General features: G+C 38.8%; 1 protein-coding gene across 1 annotated transcript in view; it reads right to left on the reverse strand.

Annotated features, from left to right (window-relative positions):
- The window catches only part of bmpr1ab (bone morphogenetic protein receptor, type IAb), a 56423-nt gene extending 39920 nt beyond the window's left edge, over nucleotides 1-16503 (reverse strand). The window contains exons 1-2 of the mRNA XM_063002866.1: nucleotides 16441-16503; nucleotides 5180-5324 (exon numbers count right to left, since the gene is read on the reverse strand). The gene's annotated coding sequence lies outside the window, so the exon portion shown is untranslated. The remainder of the gene's footprint in view (nucleotides 1-5179; nucleotides 5325-16440) is intronic.
- Between the last annotated feature and the right edge of the window lie 482 nt (nucleotides 16504-16985).

The raw sequence follows: 16985 nt of genomic DNA on the forward strand, positions 1-16985 counted from the left end.
CCAAGGGGGATAAACGATAAAGAGAGCTTATCTTGTGTGCCAAACCTTCCTCCTCCAGAATTCTTTCCTGCTTTGCAGAGCAAACTGGACGGTTTTTGAAGCAGGGTGTCAACAGAAGCTGCAATCAGGATGCCAAAAAAAGTCTCAGGGTGGCTGGTTTACTGGTATCTTAAAGTAAAAAAATACTCAAAAGTAAACTGCTTTTTAATTCTTCTGTCTCGTGGTATTACAGGACCAAATTATTCAGTCAGCGGAGGGAATTGAACTGTTCCAACTGTTGCAAATTAAATTCTTTGGCTGGTTCACTTGCCATTGGGAACATCAATATCTTCACTGTTAAATGAAATATGACCAAGAGTCCTTGACTAGAGGAATACAAGTTGTCAGTGTTTTCCTTTTGGAATTTGTGTCTACTGGGGTAATAAATAAAATAAATTAAATAAATGAACTATTCCTTCCAGGGGTTCCAGTTAGGAATCACCAGAAAGGATCATTTGACCGCATATTTAATTTGGCACCATTTTCAAGGCGGATGACCTTCCCAACACGACCCTCCTATTTATCCAGACTTGGGACAGACACCAAGTCAAATCAAGTCAAATTTATTTGTATAGCGGTTTTTACAATGGACATTGTCTCAAAGCAATTTAACAGAATCCAGGACCGACAGACCAAAAACCCCTGTTGAGCAAGCCGAGGGTGACAGTGGCAAAGAAAAACCCATAACATTAAAACCACCTCCTTGTTTCTACACTCACTGTCCATTTTATCAGCTCCACTTTTAGAAGCAGTAGTTCTACAATTACTGACTGTACTCCATCTGTTTCTATACAGTATATGCCTTGTTTGTTCCTTTCACCCTGTTCTTCAATGGTCAGGACTCTCCCAGGGTGGTGGGTCATTTTCAGCACTGCAGTGGCACTGACATGGTGGTGGTGTGTTAGTGTGTGTTGTGCTGGTATGAGTGGATGAGACACAGCAGCGCTGATGGAGTTTTTAAACACCTCACTGTCCCTGCTGGACTGAGAATAGCCCACCAACCAAAAACATCCAACCAACAGCGCCCCGTGGGCAGCATCCTGTGACCACTGATGAAGGTCTAGAAGATGACCAACCCTAAATAATACCTGCTCTGTGGGGGTCCTGACCATTGAAGAACAGGGTGAAAGCAGGCTAAAAAAGTATGTAGAAAAACAGATGGACTACAGTCAGTAATTGTAGAACTACAAAGTGCTTCTATAAGGCAAGTGGAGCTGATAAAATGGACAGCGAAAACAAGGAGGTGGTTTTAATGTTGTGGCTGATCAGTGTATGTTCCTCCAATGGTAAGGTTGATATAACACCATGAGCCTTCTGTATTTGTGAGCCCAGCCTGGGATTCAAACCGAAACTCAATCTCTTACGATGTCACACAATGAAATATCAGCTTGTAAAACTTAGCTTGTTAAAATGTGGATGGTCACTGCTGTGATCTACTTGACCTGTAGCCATGCAAACATTACAGAACAGCAATACAGAGTGGCTTGTACTGTCAGCAAAGCTAGCAAACTGCTAGTGACTTAAGGCAGCTTTATAATATCTGATTTTAAGATTATTCACAAATATATCTGATTTTATAACACTGAAATATATCATGGGATGCCAATTTTACAAAGATAAATAAGGTAAGAATAACATTTCACCCCTTATTAGCACCTGTGTATGCAACTGTAAGCAGTACAACTCAAAACAGAGCCAATTTAATACAGTTTAAGGCCGATGTTATACAGACAAAAATAACAGAATGGGAGTTGGGTAGTACTAAGAGTTGTCATTTAGAAAGCTTGATTGTCTTCAGTTCGTCAGGAAAGACAATTTAACATTCAAACAAGTCATTCAAATGTGCATCCATGAGTTTTCCATAGACTCACCTGATGCTCTTTGTAGTGCCAGATGTGGATTGTAAGTATATCCTGCATTTTGAATAAATCTCCATGTGGCAAGGTGAACATGAATCGGATATTGTAGTGAATTGAAAGTTAGTTTGAATGTTTAGAGGCTAGCCACTCTCCATTTATCACAAGAAACTAAACAAAAACAAAAAAAAATACATTTTAACGTAAGTGTTTGTAATTAGCTCTAAAACAGTTAGACTCTATAGAGACCTCATTTACTTTAGCAAGCTGTACCTTTCAAAAGGCATGGCAAGCATACTAAACGTGTGCAATTTTACAGGCTTAACCCGAGACCGTCTAATTGCAGCAGCGGGAGAGTTGTAAAAGAACACATTTTTTACGCGTGTTCTCAAGCCATCAGCCTCCTCTGTTCAAAGAACAAACATGACGGCTGGTTTATTTGATCCTACACCCAACCACTTGGCTATACGGAGCTCCGCCTGTGAAAGCACTGCCTTCATGATATCATACTAGTATTTTATAGCATTGGGCAGAGCTGGCAATTAGTTTGTAAGTGCCAAAGATTTCACCAAGAGAATGAGTTTTAAAAAAAAGAGCTGGCTTATGAAGTATTCGACACGCTTTAACCTGCATTCACACTGGACGTGATATAAAACTGAAGTGTAAAAATATTTAAAACACAGAAAAAATATATAAATAATTAAAACTAAATGTAATAAATTAGTTTTATTAAAATAAAGTTTGGGAAGTGTATGAACCCCAAGTGTTCGATTAGCAGATGCCTTAATCTTGCACTAAAAAATAGGGGAAAATACAACTTACATTTATTTAGAGAAAAAAGTACTATCAACAAATGCACATGTGCCATAATTTTGGGCACCCCTGCTTAAAAACCTACAACCATCCTTTTTCTCCAAAAAAAAGTACTTTGAGATGAAGGTGAAGTACTCTTTTTACTCATTACTTCACCAGGGGTGCCAAATTGTGGAAGAGATTGTATATACTGTATGTAGGTATGTACATATGTTTGTATAGGCCTATGTTTGTAAATAAGAGCTAAATAAAATCTGGCTTAGTAAGTGTTGATAAATCAATGTCTGATGAGCACTATCTAATGCCAAGAGTCTTTTAAGTCGGTGTGTGGATTTCACACTACACGACTGATCAGCGATAGGGGGTTTCACACTACACAAACTATCACCTGGTCTCCCAAACTACATTTTGTCACGAATACAAACGCGAGATGTGACGGGGTTTAATGATACCACATCCAAAACTGCACATCAACAATAATGTTATGTTTTGTAGAGGTGGTCAGAAATACTGTAAAACTTATATATAAACCATATCATGCCACGGTCACCCTCGGCTTGCTCAACAGAAGGTTTTTGGTCTGTTGGTCCTGGATTCTGTGAAGTCGCTTTAAGACAATGTTCATTGTTAAAAGTGCTATATAAATAAATTTGACTTGACTTGACTAGACCGGAGTGGCCAGCCAGCATAATGTAAAGAAGACTGGCAAAGAAACCTACATAATGTGTTGGCATGCCAGAACAGGTTAAATATACCTGGCACAGATCTCTAGAACTGTACTAAAGGGATGGAACACTGTGTTTACCATGTTGATGTCTTAATAGTGGTGGTAAAGCGTCAGGTCGAGCTCTTTAATTGAATTAGTTTGTGATCTTATGACTGTTAATGCCATTTGACTTACAAACTCATTACACAAATTAATGCTTATTTACGTGTATTTCAATGAATAAATGGGCCCTGTAAATAAGGACCCAAACCAAACACTGAATGAATAACAAAGCTAGGGATCCTCTTACTGTAGAAGTCAAGCAAGGTCAAGTCTCATTACTGATGTCAGCTAAGCCTGCTCAACTTCTCAGCTCAGTAATGAATGTGCTTGTCTACATTTTCCATCAATATCTTCTGAACAGCTGTATGTGTGGCCTACGCCATGCATGTTTGTGCTCACAGCAAAAAAAAAAAAAAGACGTTTATGTGCTTGTTTGTAGAGTAGAAGCGTGTCTACAGTTTAAAGACGCCGGGCAGCATGTTTGTGCTGCAACCACAGTAACGCCAGGGCTGGAGGAACACACTGGAAAACTTCTGAACTGCCCACAGGCGAAGGCTCTTTTTAAAGTCTGGCAGATCACACAGCCTCGTTCAGCTCCACATCCTCTGCAAACATGTGGCTGCAATTGAGTGGAACAGCCCCTCCCCCAGACGACCATCTCAAAAGCGTCATGTAAACATTGCAGGGCCACACTGCTCACTAAACCGCGCTCTGACTCCACTTCACTATGCCAAACCGTAACTCTCACTTAGGGACAGTCAAACGTAGGTCCAAGAATTAGCTGCAGTAACTCTGTGCAGTATGACTTTATTCTGGCCTGCTTGACGATGCGAGCTCAAGCATATGTTCCTCAAATGATTATTAATGAGGACTGGTGCAGTGGAAGACAAGCTGCACAGCAATCAGGACTTTGATGGCCCAATCAAGCTTAAATAATTATGAGACAGGAAGCCGGCCGACTACCCAGGTCGGTCTCCGTCTGAGACATGGGGTTAGGGGTTAATCCACACTCAGGGCAGCAAAAGTCAGGGTAGGCCCCTTTACCTCAAAAAAAGCATGCAACCAGAGAGGGAAGATCATAATATAGGGGGTCATACTAAAGGGGTACAAAAAAAAAAAGTGCATGAACCCCTTTCACACTCCAAACCATAAGTATTAACTTGTTACCTTTACCAGTAATGTTCTGTACAGTGCATCTGGTGGAAAATACATTTTAAACATTTGGATAAAATTAATTGCCTATGTCTTTTTTTGGCCCAATCTAGTCATTTCCAGTTCCTTATTGTGAATCTGCTGCTGCTTGCACAACCTCCAATCAGATTGAGTAGAGTTCGGATTAACACAGGCTGCCTCTGACACGCCTGCAGCCACTTCTCATCACCTGCCGGTGTTGGGTTCCCACACAAAGTCATATAATGCACAAAGAGCCACGTCTGCATGTTACCCCCTTGCTGAAGGTGCCTGGAAAGACGTAAAGATCGCATATTGCTGCAGCAGTGGGAAGGTCCCTATCCAACCTGAGGACAATGTCTTTTTAATCCGCCGTCATAATAAATGTCTATGCGTCCAAATGTGTCAGCTTGTATTTACATATACACCCTTCTAATTATCTTCAAGGAACTATACAAGGAGTTACTTATCTGAAAACTTAGTTTTACATGCATGTGTAGATGTGGGTTAATAAAAACTGGTGAAATCCTACCTGTGATGGCAGCCAGTATGGCAATGGCAGGGCATGATGTTTTGGAGAGCAGGGACTGGCCAGATTCATGAGTGAAGAAGCAGCAGACGTCTTACACTGATGGGATGTCTAGGCGAGAGTCAGAGTCACACCACTGTATGTACACCTGAAGAATAAGAATAAAAACAAACACATTTAAAAAAAAAAAAATTCAAGGTAATAAATAGCTCAGCATAAAAAGCCAAAAGGCAAGTGGCAAGTCTGGACCTGGTTATAAAACATTTTACGCTAAAAAACCCTATTTTTTTCTCTAGATTTTTTAGATCAAGCAACAAGTTTTTTTTAATCAAATAGCATTTGATACAGAGACCACTGGTTCAAATTAGGTTTCTATAAAGTACAGCCCCTAAATACAGAAGATAAAACCTGAAGTCCACTTCTTTCTAGACAATGGACCAGGGCATTGCTTACCACTCAACTTTTTCTCTCTAATACCTTTATGCCAAGTAGTTGCTACAAAAAAAACCATTTAAATAAAAATGTTATTTAAAAAAGTACTACAGAACAATGTGTTAGACCTAAATGACCCCTTACGCTTCAATAACTGATGACATCTGTAAAATACACAGTATTGGAAATAAAAGACCATGCACTAAAAGCCGGTGAGAGGTTCCTAAAGTATTAATGATCCACCTTCTGTATTTGCTGATGTTTCTGATTTACACTGGAACTCGTCCACGTATGCAGAGAGAACACAGCAGAGGTTTCAGTTTACAGGAGACAGCAGGACTTAAGAGTGCATTTAGTCAGAGATTAGGTAGAGATTTAGGCAGAGATAAACTACCTTGATTCACACCAAAAGCTGTTTGGGTCAATAGCTGTGACTTCCTCTGAGCTCTATGTCTGAGCTTTAACTTTCCATTAAACAAGCTTCTTCAAAACACGTAGCTGGGAAAGCACTTCACGTTTGCTTTATAACACGAGTGTTGTGTTAAAGAGAATAATAGTGAGTATTTGAGTCAAAGTTATGGTAGACTTGGAGTTTAAATGAATTAGAATTTGATTCAATTAGCTTATTCTAAGATGTCTGAAACTTAGTAAATAGGAAATAAAATAAAATCACAGATCAGAGAACATTTACAAAAATTGTATAATATTTAAGAAGGTAGATGAGGGAAATGTGGTTTGGATCCTCTGATCAGTTACTTTTTAAAGTAAACTCAATAAACAACTTATAAAAATATATTATTTTTTCTATTTCATTTCAGTCAACCACTTTATTTGAATCAACTGCTTTACTGACTAGGGTCACGGCAGACAAGGTTTCACCAGGAAACACTGGCCAAAGGGCAGGAACCAATCCATCACAGGGCTTTAATCACCAACACACACACACAGACACACATTCAGTTGGCCAACAGCATAACTAAATAACTAACACACAGACGCCCAGCTGGCCGATAGCACCACTAACTAACTAACACACAGACGTCCAGCTGGCCGATAGCACCATAACTAACACCACAGACACTCCAGTGGCTGATAGCACCACTAACTAACACACAGACATCGTGACTACTAGCCACTCAACTAACACACAGCAGCACAGTCAGCTGGCTTGATAGCACACCATAAACTCAACACACAGACATCGTGGCGATAGACACACTAATAACACTAACACACACACAGACATCAGCTGGCTGATAGCACACACTAAACACACACAGACATCCAGCTGGCTATAGCACACTCAACTAACACTAAACACACAGACGACCAGCTGGTGATAGCACACTAACTAACACGACAATCGTGGATGAGCACCACTAACTCACTAACACACAGACGTCAGCAGGCTGATAGCACCACTAACTAAACAGACATCCAGCTGGCAGATAGCACCACTAACACACACAGACACTCTAGACACACACGATACACCACTAACACACACAGATACACCACTAACACACACATACACACCACTAACACACACATACACTCTAATAACACACACCAGATACCGCACTAACACACACGACACCAAACTACACACACTGATCACACACACTAACACACACGACACTCAACTAACACACACAGATACACACTAACACACACAGACACAACTACACTACACACAGACACTCTAATAACACACACTGATACACCACATACACACACTGATACACCACTAACACACACAGATACACCACTAACACACACTGATACACCACTAACAATCTGTCTCGCGTGTGTCTCACAGACGTCTAGCTGGTTGATAGCACCACTAACTAATACACAGACATCCAGCTGGCCGATAGCACCACTAACTAACACACAGACGTCCAGCTGGTTGATAGCACCACTAACTAATACACAGACATCCAGCTGGCCGATAGCACCACTAACTAACACACAGACATCCAGCTGGCCGATAGCACCACTAACTAACACACACACAGACATCCAGCTGGCTGATAGCACCACTAACTAACACACAGACTTCCAGCTGGCCTATAGCCCCACTAACTAACTAACTCACAGACGTCTAGCTGGTTGATAGCACCACTAACTAACACACAGACATCCAGCTGGCCGATAGCACCACTAACTAACTAACACACAGACGTCCAGCTGGCCGATAGCACCCCTTACTAACACAGACAACCAGCTGGCCAATAGCAGCGCTGAGACTCAAATACGAATCTCAGTTGCAGATAACGTTAAGTTGTACTTTAACCTATTTCTTTAGTTAGCTTTACACCAACTGCAATTCGGTGTATTAACAGTAGGGTTACCAACATCAGAAACATGTACTGAATGACAGTTAATTGTACTTTAGGGTTTGTGATGTGTGTTTGTAAATGAGGTCAAATAAAAATTGATAATTAGTCCAGAAAAGTGGGGACAGGAAGGAAGACAGCAGAAAGATGAGTGACAGCTGACCAGACATCAGTATCACTAATACCAGAGGGTTTAGTAATGCAAACAGAAAAGCATGTGGGTGTGTGGAAAGCAGCTGTGGTACAAACGATCAAAGTGAATGATCAACCATAGCTAATTGAAATTAAAGCCCATGAAATGAGAAGGCTAGCGTGGCTGACTGGGGTACAACGTGTGGGAACACGGAAAACTGGTAGGTGGCATCTGACATGTTCTTCTACCCAACCTCCTTCACTTTAACCTTTAGGCTTAACAACATTTTATTAGTTGTTTTAAAACCTTTTAAATCTTTTTAACTACATGTATTTGTTTATTAGGATTTTAACATAATGTTTTACACACTTTGGTTACATTCATGACAGAACAGGTAATTACTGGTTACATAATTCATCAGTTTTTACAGTCATGGGACAATTCTGTATCTCCAATTCACCTCACTTGCATGTCTTTGGACTGTGAGAGGAAACCAGAGACACCAGAAAAAAACCCATGCAAACATGGGAAGAACATGCAAACTCCACACAGAAAGGACCCGGACAGCTCCACCTGGGGATCGAACTTGTTACCTTCTTGCTGTGAGACGACAGTGCTACTCACTTAGCCACTTAGTAGGTGACATCAGACATGTTCCTCTACCCAACCTCCTTCACTCTAATAAAATGTTAAGCCTAAAGGTTAGTTATTTTAAAGCCTTCTAAATCCTTTTGATAATATGTATTTATTTATTAGGATTTTAATGTCATGTTTTACACACTCTGGTTACATTCATGACAGGACATGTAATTACTAGTTACACAATGTCATCAGTTCCAGTCTTTAATGTCAAACACAGTTATGTACAATTTTTTTTTATCTCTAAGTCACCTCACTTGCATGTCTTTGGACTGTGGGAGGAAACCGGAGCTCCTGAAAAAAAAAAACCCATGCAAACATGGAGAGAACATGCAAACTGCACACAGAAAGGACCCGAACTGCTCCATCTGGGAATCACCTTCTTGATGTGATGTGACAGTGCTACCCACAGAGCCACACTCAATTATATTAAAAAAAGATTCAAAATGACGTAACCTTTAAAAGTAGTTTCATCACAAAAGGCATAAAACAACTTACATACATTTATAACCTACATGTATTTAAATGTATATTTGAAAGAATAAAGGTTGTAGACACCCGTAAAATTGGCACTTTCAAAACAACATGCCAAGGAAGTGCAGATGCACAAAACACTTTTAAATGTTGTAGCAGCATGTCAAATATGGACAAACTCAACCACAAAAAGACACAATGATAACAACTGGATAACAAATGCCTCAGGAATGGCATTCCAGCACCCCAGAAAAAAAAAAAAAAAAGAATTTCGTCTGATGAGTTAACGCTTACCATATTGCCTAGATCAAGACAAGGCAGCCAAAGAATGCCTCCTGAATTTTACAGGACTATGTGTACACTATGTTGCAAAAGAATGTTTTTCTTCCCCTGATAATCTCAATGTTCCAGGATGATGATGCCACTACAAACTGATAAGTTACCAAGTTATGTGTTGGACACCAGATAAACTGATTTTTATGCCTGTTAATCAGCAGATCTAAACCTTACTTTACAGTTTATATTTCAAAAAAAAAAATTTCAAAACGGTAAACACAACAGGTTTCTCCTAATATAATGATTGAACATCCCATTCATATGGCATCAACACAAACAGAATTAAAGCTATTCTGTGGGTAAAGAGCATTCATACTTGTTATGATATCATTATGGGACAGTGGTAGCCTAATGGGTAGAGCTGTGGGTTACCAATTTGGAAGGTTGTGGGTTTGAATATCAGCTCTGCAATGCAGTCACTGTTGGGCCCTTGAGCAAGGCCCTTAACCCTCTCTTACAATGGCAGCCCCTGCACTCCTGCACAAAGAAGGATTTCATTGTAGTGAATGTAATGTATATATGACTGATAAAGGCGTTTAAATCCATTTATAAAAGTTAAATGGCAAAAATATAATAGCTTATAATATAATAGCTATAAATAGCTATAAATGCTTGAACTTGGCTGAGTTCAAATGAAATCGTTCCTAAGCCTTGCACTTAATGTTTTTATGTTCAAGTTTACTCTAGCAGTGTAGTAAACATTGGTTAAATATATTTAGTGGGGGTATGTTAAAGTTCTGGCAGTTACCCAATCTACAGTATTCAAGTGGTCATGTAAACAACATGCTTTTGATATCTGAAATAGGAGTGATTAACTAATCTTGGCACATCTTGGAAAAACTGCATACCCAGCCCCAAATGTTTTTTCCCAGGTCAAAGCAGTTTCTATATACATTCTACTAAATTTATTCGCCAAGTTTCTTTGAGATGAACCCATTCAGTGAGGTTGTATTAGGTGGTTATTTGGTATGATAATGTACAGTACAATGTGTTAGTAGTTTATGATGCTTTTGTATTAATTTTACATTAGATTAATGTGTCTAATTTAATAGGACAATTTACATTGGGATTTTTGACTGCTCTAAAATTGTACCCCCCAGTTGCCTCACAAAATGAAATGGGACCGTATAAATATTCTATTTCATTAAGTAAATTAAGTAACACTGTATTTGGTTTAATTTGAAATTATAAGCAGCGTTCTACTATCATGTACGCAGCATACCTTGGTACACACAGTTGACCTGAGTTCAGTCTGCACAACCATGAACCAACCCCCCACCCCCCCATATCTTTTCAAGTACACAAGAGTCATTTTAGTCATATCTGGAAAATCCATCATTTTTATATGTTAGGCATTTAGCAGATGCCTTAATCCAAAACGACTAACAGTATACAGTCCAAGCAATTAAGGGTTAAGGGCCTTGCTGAAGGGCCCAGCATTGGCAACCTGGCAGTGGTGGGGTTTAAACCAGCAACCTTCTGTTTACTAGCCAAGTACCTTAACTGCTAGGCTACAACTGCCCTTATAATCCAATCATATCCGCAGCTTGGTGATTATACTCCTGTAAACAACATATTTTTTTGAAACCCTGGGCGTCCTTGATTATTTTTTTTTTTTAATCTTTCATTTTTGTGATAAAAACAGCCCACAAACACACACAAAACCAAAAATGTAACTTATTTCTTAGTGTAGATCATGATAAGACAAAAGTAAATATATCAGTGGTTCTTTTCTGTACACTACTTGATTAAAAAAAGGGTGACACTACCATCTCACTACTAGAGACCAACCACCAGCTACAATTGATTTACCAACTTCAATTATTGTGCAACCACATTATTTTCAATAATCAAATCATTTGTAAACATAGACCACAAAGACATACAGGTTGTACAAATAACAACACTACATTTTATATAGTGAGCTGCACAAAGGGAGGTCCCTGCATGGCCCATAATGGGTGAGTGTATTCAGCATGGTCCAGCTCCTCCAAAACAACCAGATTCTTTTGTTCTAAAGACCCACAAAAGTTCTGCTGAAACAAAGGTTCATGGCAGAAATGTCCATCAGCAGCATGAATAGAGATTGTTATGCTGATAGAAACGCAATGCAAACGCAATGAAAGAAAAAACCTAATGCTAAACAAGAATTAGGATATGAATAGCCATTAATGTGAATAGAACCGGTCATTAACACTTACACGCAGGCAAAAAAAAGACAGTCAAAACCATACATTTGGGCCTTGGAGCAGGTTTAAGAAATTTAACACCTGGTCTAGACCATTACGGCAGAGGTAATGACAAAGTGACACTGTAAGACTAGTCTGGGAATTCTCCGAATAAAACCTGTGAAATCAAAGCAATGGGATAAAATTTTACTGCTTTTGTCTTTCTTTCACTTCTGAAGTCATAGAAGTGTTCTTCGGTTGCCAGTCACACACAAGCCATTTGTAGACTCAGTGCTCATTAAGATTAGTGATAACATTCAGTGAAAAAGAGAGACAGTGAGCCAGGAAGTCCATGCCAGGCTCTGCAGTAAAAAGAGAAGTAAACAGGTAGGCTATTGATAAGATCTTTCCAGGCCTGATTTTAGCCTCCATTCATTGCTATCTGCTGTCTGCTTTAAGTAAGGAACATTTTACAAAGGAAAAGTCCTTCTAGTTTAAATTCAGATGGACATGGCCACAGACAGCATGCTACCATTTACTCTTGGAAATTATTTGCAGCTAGATTAATTAAAATACGAGGGTTCTTTAAAAAGTTTCTGCACTTTTTTAAACCTAGTACCAACTTTTTAATGCCATCAGCGAAAAATGACTTTGGTTGAGTGTGTAGCCACTGATGCATCGCTGCTTTCACATCATCATCACATGAAAATCTTCTTCCCCTTGAAGCTTCTTTGAGTGGTCCAAAAAGGTAGAAATCAGATGTTGCTAAATCCAGACTATAAGCTCTCTCAGTCTCTCGGACACGACCAATTACTCCTCCCGCCCTCACCGTTTCCAACTTTGTGAAGATCCCGTGTATTTTTTTTTAAGATAGAACAAGGTATAAAAGAAGCAGTTCTGCTTGTATTACAGATTAAAACAGTGCCATGTTACCTACTCCTGTCCTTCAGCTAATAACACATAGAAAGACCAAGCAGTAACCCGACTCTTGCGCTCTCCTTCAATACCCCACCCCCAAAATTTAAAAGCACACTACCCTCTTGCAAGATCAAGTGGGGAGATCTGGAAAAAGCCTTGGTCTATATTAAAGCTGTCAAGTAATGACTTCTTAGCTAACAAAAGCATGACACAATCATCAGAAGCAAACACCAGTTACGAACAAGCACTTTTGTGGGAGAGATTAGATCATACAATTTGCAAATGTTAACTGCAATGTTAAGTCCAAGGTTGATATAATAATCCTACCCCAGGGCAAATACCGTCTGAAAAGCAGACAGACAGTATCTACCGTCCATCTAACCACAAAGCTGCCCAATTAGTAACAGCACATTAGGAACAAAATGGGTATTTTCATGGGAGAAATCAGTCTGACACGACTTGCGAACATGAGCTCTAGCATTAGGGCATGCCCAACCTCCCAGTCATTTCCACATGACAATGACCTCAAAAACCCTCAGCTGGAACCAAAATCCTGACAAGAGAGAGATACAGTGACTGTAACAGACACCGAATGATCAGATAACAGCAAGACATTTATTGTCAGCAATAATTTGAAGACCAGTGTTACATGCCCTTTAGGATTGCAATTTGTCTACAACTCATGCAGGCACACAGAGAACGTCACATTTTTAACACAGTGAATAGAAACAAAGATTAAACCCACAATTCTGGTCTGCATACCCGATTTGCCACAGTTTTAGACCGGATGCCCCATTTGCTGCAACTCTCCTTCTTTTATCTGGGTTTGGGAAGCAGCACTATTCGAGCTGTTCAGCCACTTCCAGACATAGCCCATGTCTGTACAGACACCCGAATAGCTGATAGCACCACCGTGATTCGATTTACCACTATGACACCAGGTTGCCCAAACTTCCTACTAGTACTCCACATATAAAATAGCCATGGCTGGGTGCTAGGCATAAACAAACCTAAGAGTGATGGAGGTGGTGGCAGATACTTCCTTGTAAGTATGATGAGTTTCTTGTAAGGAAAATTGGTTTAATCAGGTAGGATTAATGAGAGATCTAACTATAAATCTGCATTTTACTCTGCATGCTCTGCAGTTATCTATAACAGAGCACTGATGTGTCTACAAGACAAACATTTCTTCAATTTCATCCTGCTGTCTTATTTCACACAGACAGTTGAGGCTATTTGGGATCATGTCCCTAGTTCCACATCAAAATGTAATCTGGCCATTTTTTTAATTGCTATAAAACTACTATGAAGACTTTACAAAAGGCTTAAATATCAAGCAAACAAAGTTCAAGCCCAATGTGTGCACATATTTAACTTCATTCAGGTCCAATCTTCACTACATGCAAATGACTAAACAATAAAATCAGTGTTGGGTGTAGCATTCTCTACATCCTCAGATTTTTATTGCAAACTGGACAAAAACCTCAGTTTTTACATAGTATTGTAAACTATTCATGGTAAATATGGTGATACATATAAGCTAATTAATTGTAAAACTATATTTAAATTTTACACAGAACCATACTTCTACATTTCTGATTCTTGTGAGACGCTATTAGGCATCCTATGAATTATTATGACAATGTAAAAGAATCATTACTATCCCAATCAGCGTAGTTTCTAAAAATAAAAACATTTAGTAAGTAAGGTGGCTAAACATGTTTACGTCTGTTCATATTCATTGCATTAAGACAGGAAAATAAACCACAGGCATTAACATTTGGGCCAATGTTCAATTTCCAAATAAAGACACTAAAAAAGTTTAGCAGAGCAAGAAGAACAGCAGCCCACTACAAAGATCTTGTTTTTCTTGAATGACAAACAAAAGACCAATACTATGACCATGCTTTATAACAGAGTGCTTTTCCAGACACCAACAGAGAAAAGTAAAAAAGAACTAACCTATTTTAAGCTGGAGACACACAGATTTATTTTACTACACATTCAGGAACCCCGTAAAGAAAACCCACATAAAATGGCAAGACGTGCTTTCTAATCAGTAGTTCCTTGCACAAACAAAGAAGAGAGGTTATAATGTCTGTAATACTAAATGTAAAAGCTAGCTGGTAGTGTGTTTTTGTTTTTACTGTTGCAGTGTTTTTATTTTATTTTTAAGTAGTGTATCAAATTCTTAAGATACAAAACAACCAGCAGACCAAAAACAAGCTGGTGTTTATAAAAGGTCTGTTCTTATCAAAGCACGGATCTCAAAGATACCAATAATAGAAATATGTATAATCGGCATATGTTGACACTTCACAAAAACAAAGCACATTTAAATGGTTTTAATGTGCAAGACGATAGCTCAGGTTTCACTAGTTTAACAGGGAACAGTGTGTGCCTAGTGACGCCACACAAGACCTAGAAAGTGTTTCCACGTTGCAAGTCGGAACTTGTATCACAGGGCTGCCACTCACAGCACCAATTGCTTTACAGACACTTATAAAATGCACTATGCTCAAAATAAAAATCTTTATTTAGTAATATCCTGAAAAATATAACTACAATTTGGTAAACTGGTGGGTCATGTTATAATGCTATGGCCAATAAAAGCATATTGCATATTACAGTCTGAAATACAAGTATTGCAAAAAGCACATTGGTAATTAGGTAACACTACAATGTATCAATATTTCAAGTACTTAGATGCATTGAAAAAGCAAACAGAGGCTCACACACAGTAAACAAAGCTGTACTAAACTGCAGGGGAAAAATTGCACATACCCTCCAATGCCATCCAATTGGCAGCAGATCCACAAAACTATTCCTTCTAGTATTCCCAAGATTTATAATATTGTCCTACAAAATTTTACACTAAAGGTGCAGGTCATGGAAAATGCTTTTATAGTTTTGGAAATGTGACTCAAACACACCAGCTTGAACAGAAAAGAATTAATTGAATTACTCAAGTAATTGAACTATTTTGTCTGAATAAATAATATAGTACAACAACTAGTGCAGCAACATATTAAAAACTAAAACAAAATAATAAACACAATCATTAGAAGCAAAAAGCAAATGAACTGTGTGTTTAAAATGTGGAAAATATATATTGTATATATACACATACATACACACATATTTGTTGTAATCCATGCTATACATAGAAGCAATGTAATGGTTACGCATACTTTCTTACTAGGTAGTATTGCAAAGTAGTGCGACACTGTCAATGGCTACGTGCTAAATCACACACTATTCGGTAAGCTAGTATGCTAGTATGCTGCTTTTTGTGATGGTTTTAATCGATAAACCGGTTGAATTTATGCTGCGTTAAACACATTTAATGATTTTTATAATATATTGACGAGCCACAGAGATCTTTTTGTGCATTACTGAATTAGTTCTACCAGTGCATAACATAACTGGTGCAAATACTCATATTTTGTCCAACATTGCATTTCAAATACTTTAATACTGCCAAGTATGGAAGAAAACACAGAACACTGGGATAGAGGGTGATGCTAGAACAAGCATACTACCGTACTAATTAGTATGTAATGATAGTTCCTATCCTGCAGACTTAACCGCGCACTAGTTAGTACGTTAGTATCGTACTAAATAAAGTTTTGACCGCAAGATGGTTCAAAATATTTGTTGAAGTTAACAGGAGCACCTGTAAAACACTGTATAACTGGCAATACAAGCTCTAAATGCAAGTGCATTGTAAAGTAAACAACATTTGTTGTTGTAACCAACACTATTAAACAAAACGAAAGTCAAAGTTTCACAGCAATAAAAACATGGAGTTAACGTCCCATTTACCTGTTACTGAATTCACTCTATTCATTAATGCGTGGTGGATCCACACCGGTCCAGAGAGTGATGGCTGCCTCAAAGCAGAGGTAGAAATGTTCCAAACTCCAGGTTAAATGAGGTGTAATCCAGTTAGTGTTGCTGTTTTGGAGTCTCGGCGTCCCCGGCGTTGTTTGTATATTGGTAGTAAGCAGAGTCAGTCATATTCCTCTCTACTGCGTAGTACTGAATCAACCCTCCAATCAGTGCACAGAGGGGCGGAGGAGCTCGGCGCCCGTGGTACGACTGTATGGAAGGCCATAAGGGTCAACACCTTTTACCCATCAACCTTACACGTATGCTTCCAATGAGAACATTTATCTGAAACTAGGGATTAAAACGCCATCTAGTGTTCACTTATGTGTAAATGACGCAGGACTGCAAAATTATAACGACACCTGCTGGAAAAGATGAACATTGCAGTTGGTTTGAAATGGTTATGTTTACAGAGGCGCAGTTTTAATACAGTAGTTTACATTTACATTTTCAGCATTTAGCAGACGCATTTATCTTAG

This window comes from Trichomycterus rosablanca, chromosome 10 (assembly GCF_030014385.1).
Source record: "Trichomycterus rosablanca isolate fTriRos1 chromosome 10, fTriRos1.hap1, whole genome shotgun sequence".
NCBI classification, from domain to species: domain Eukaryota; kingdom Metazoa; phylum Chordata; class Actinopteri; order Siluriformes; family Trichomycteridae; genus Trichomycterus; species Trichomycterus rosablanca.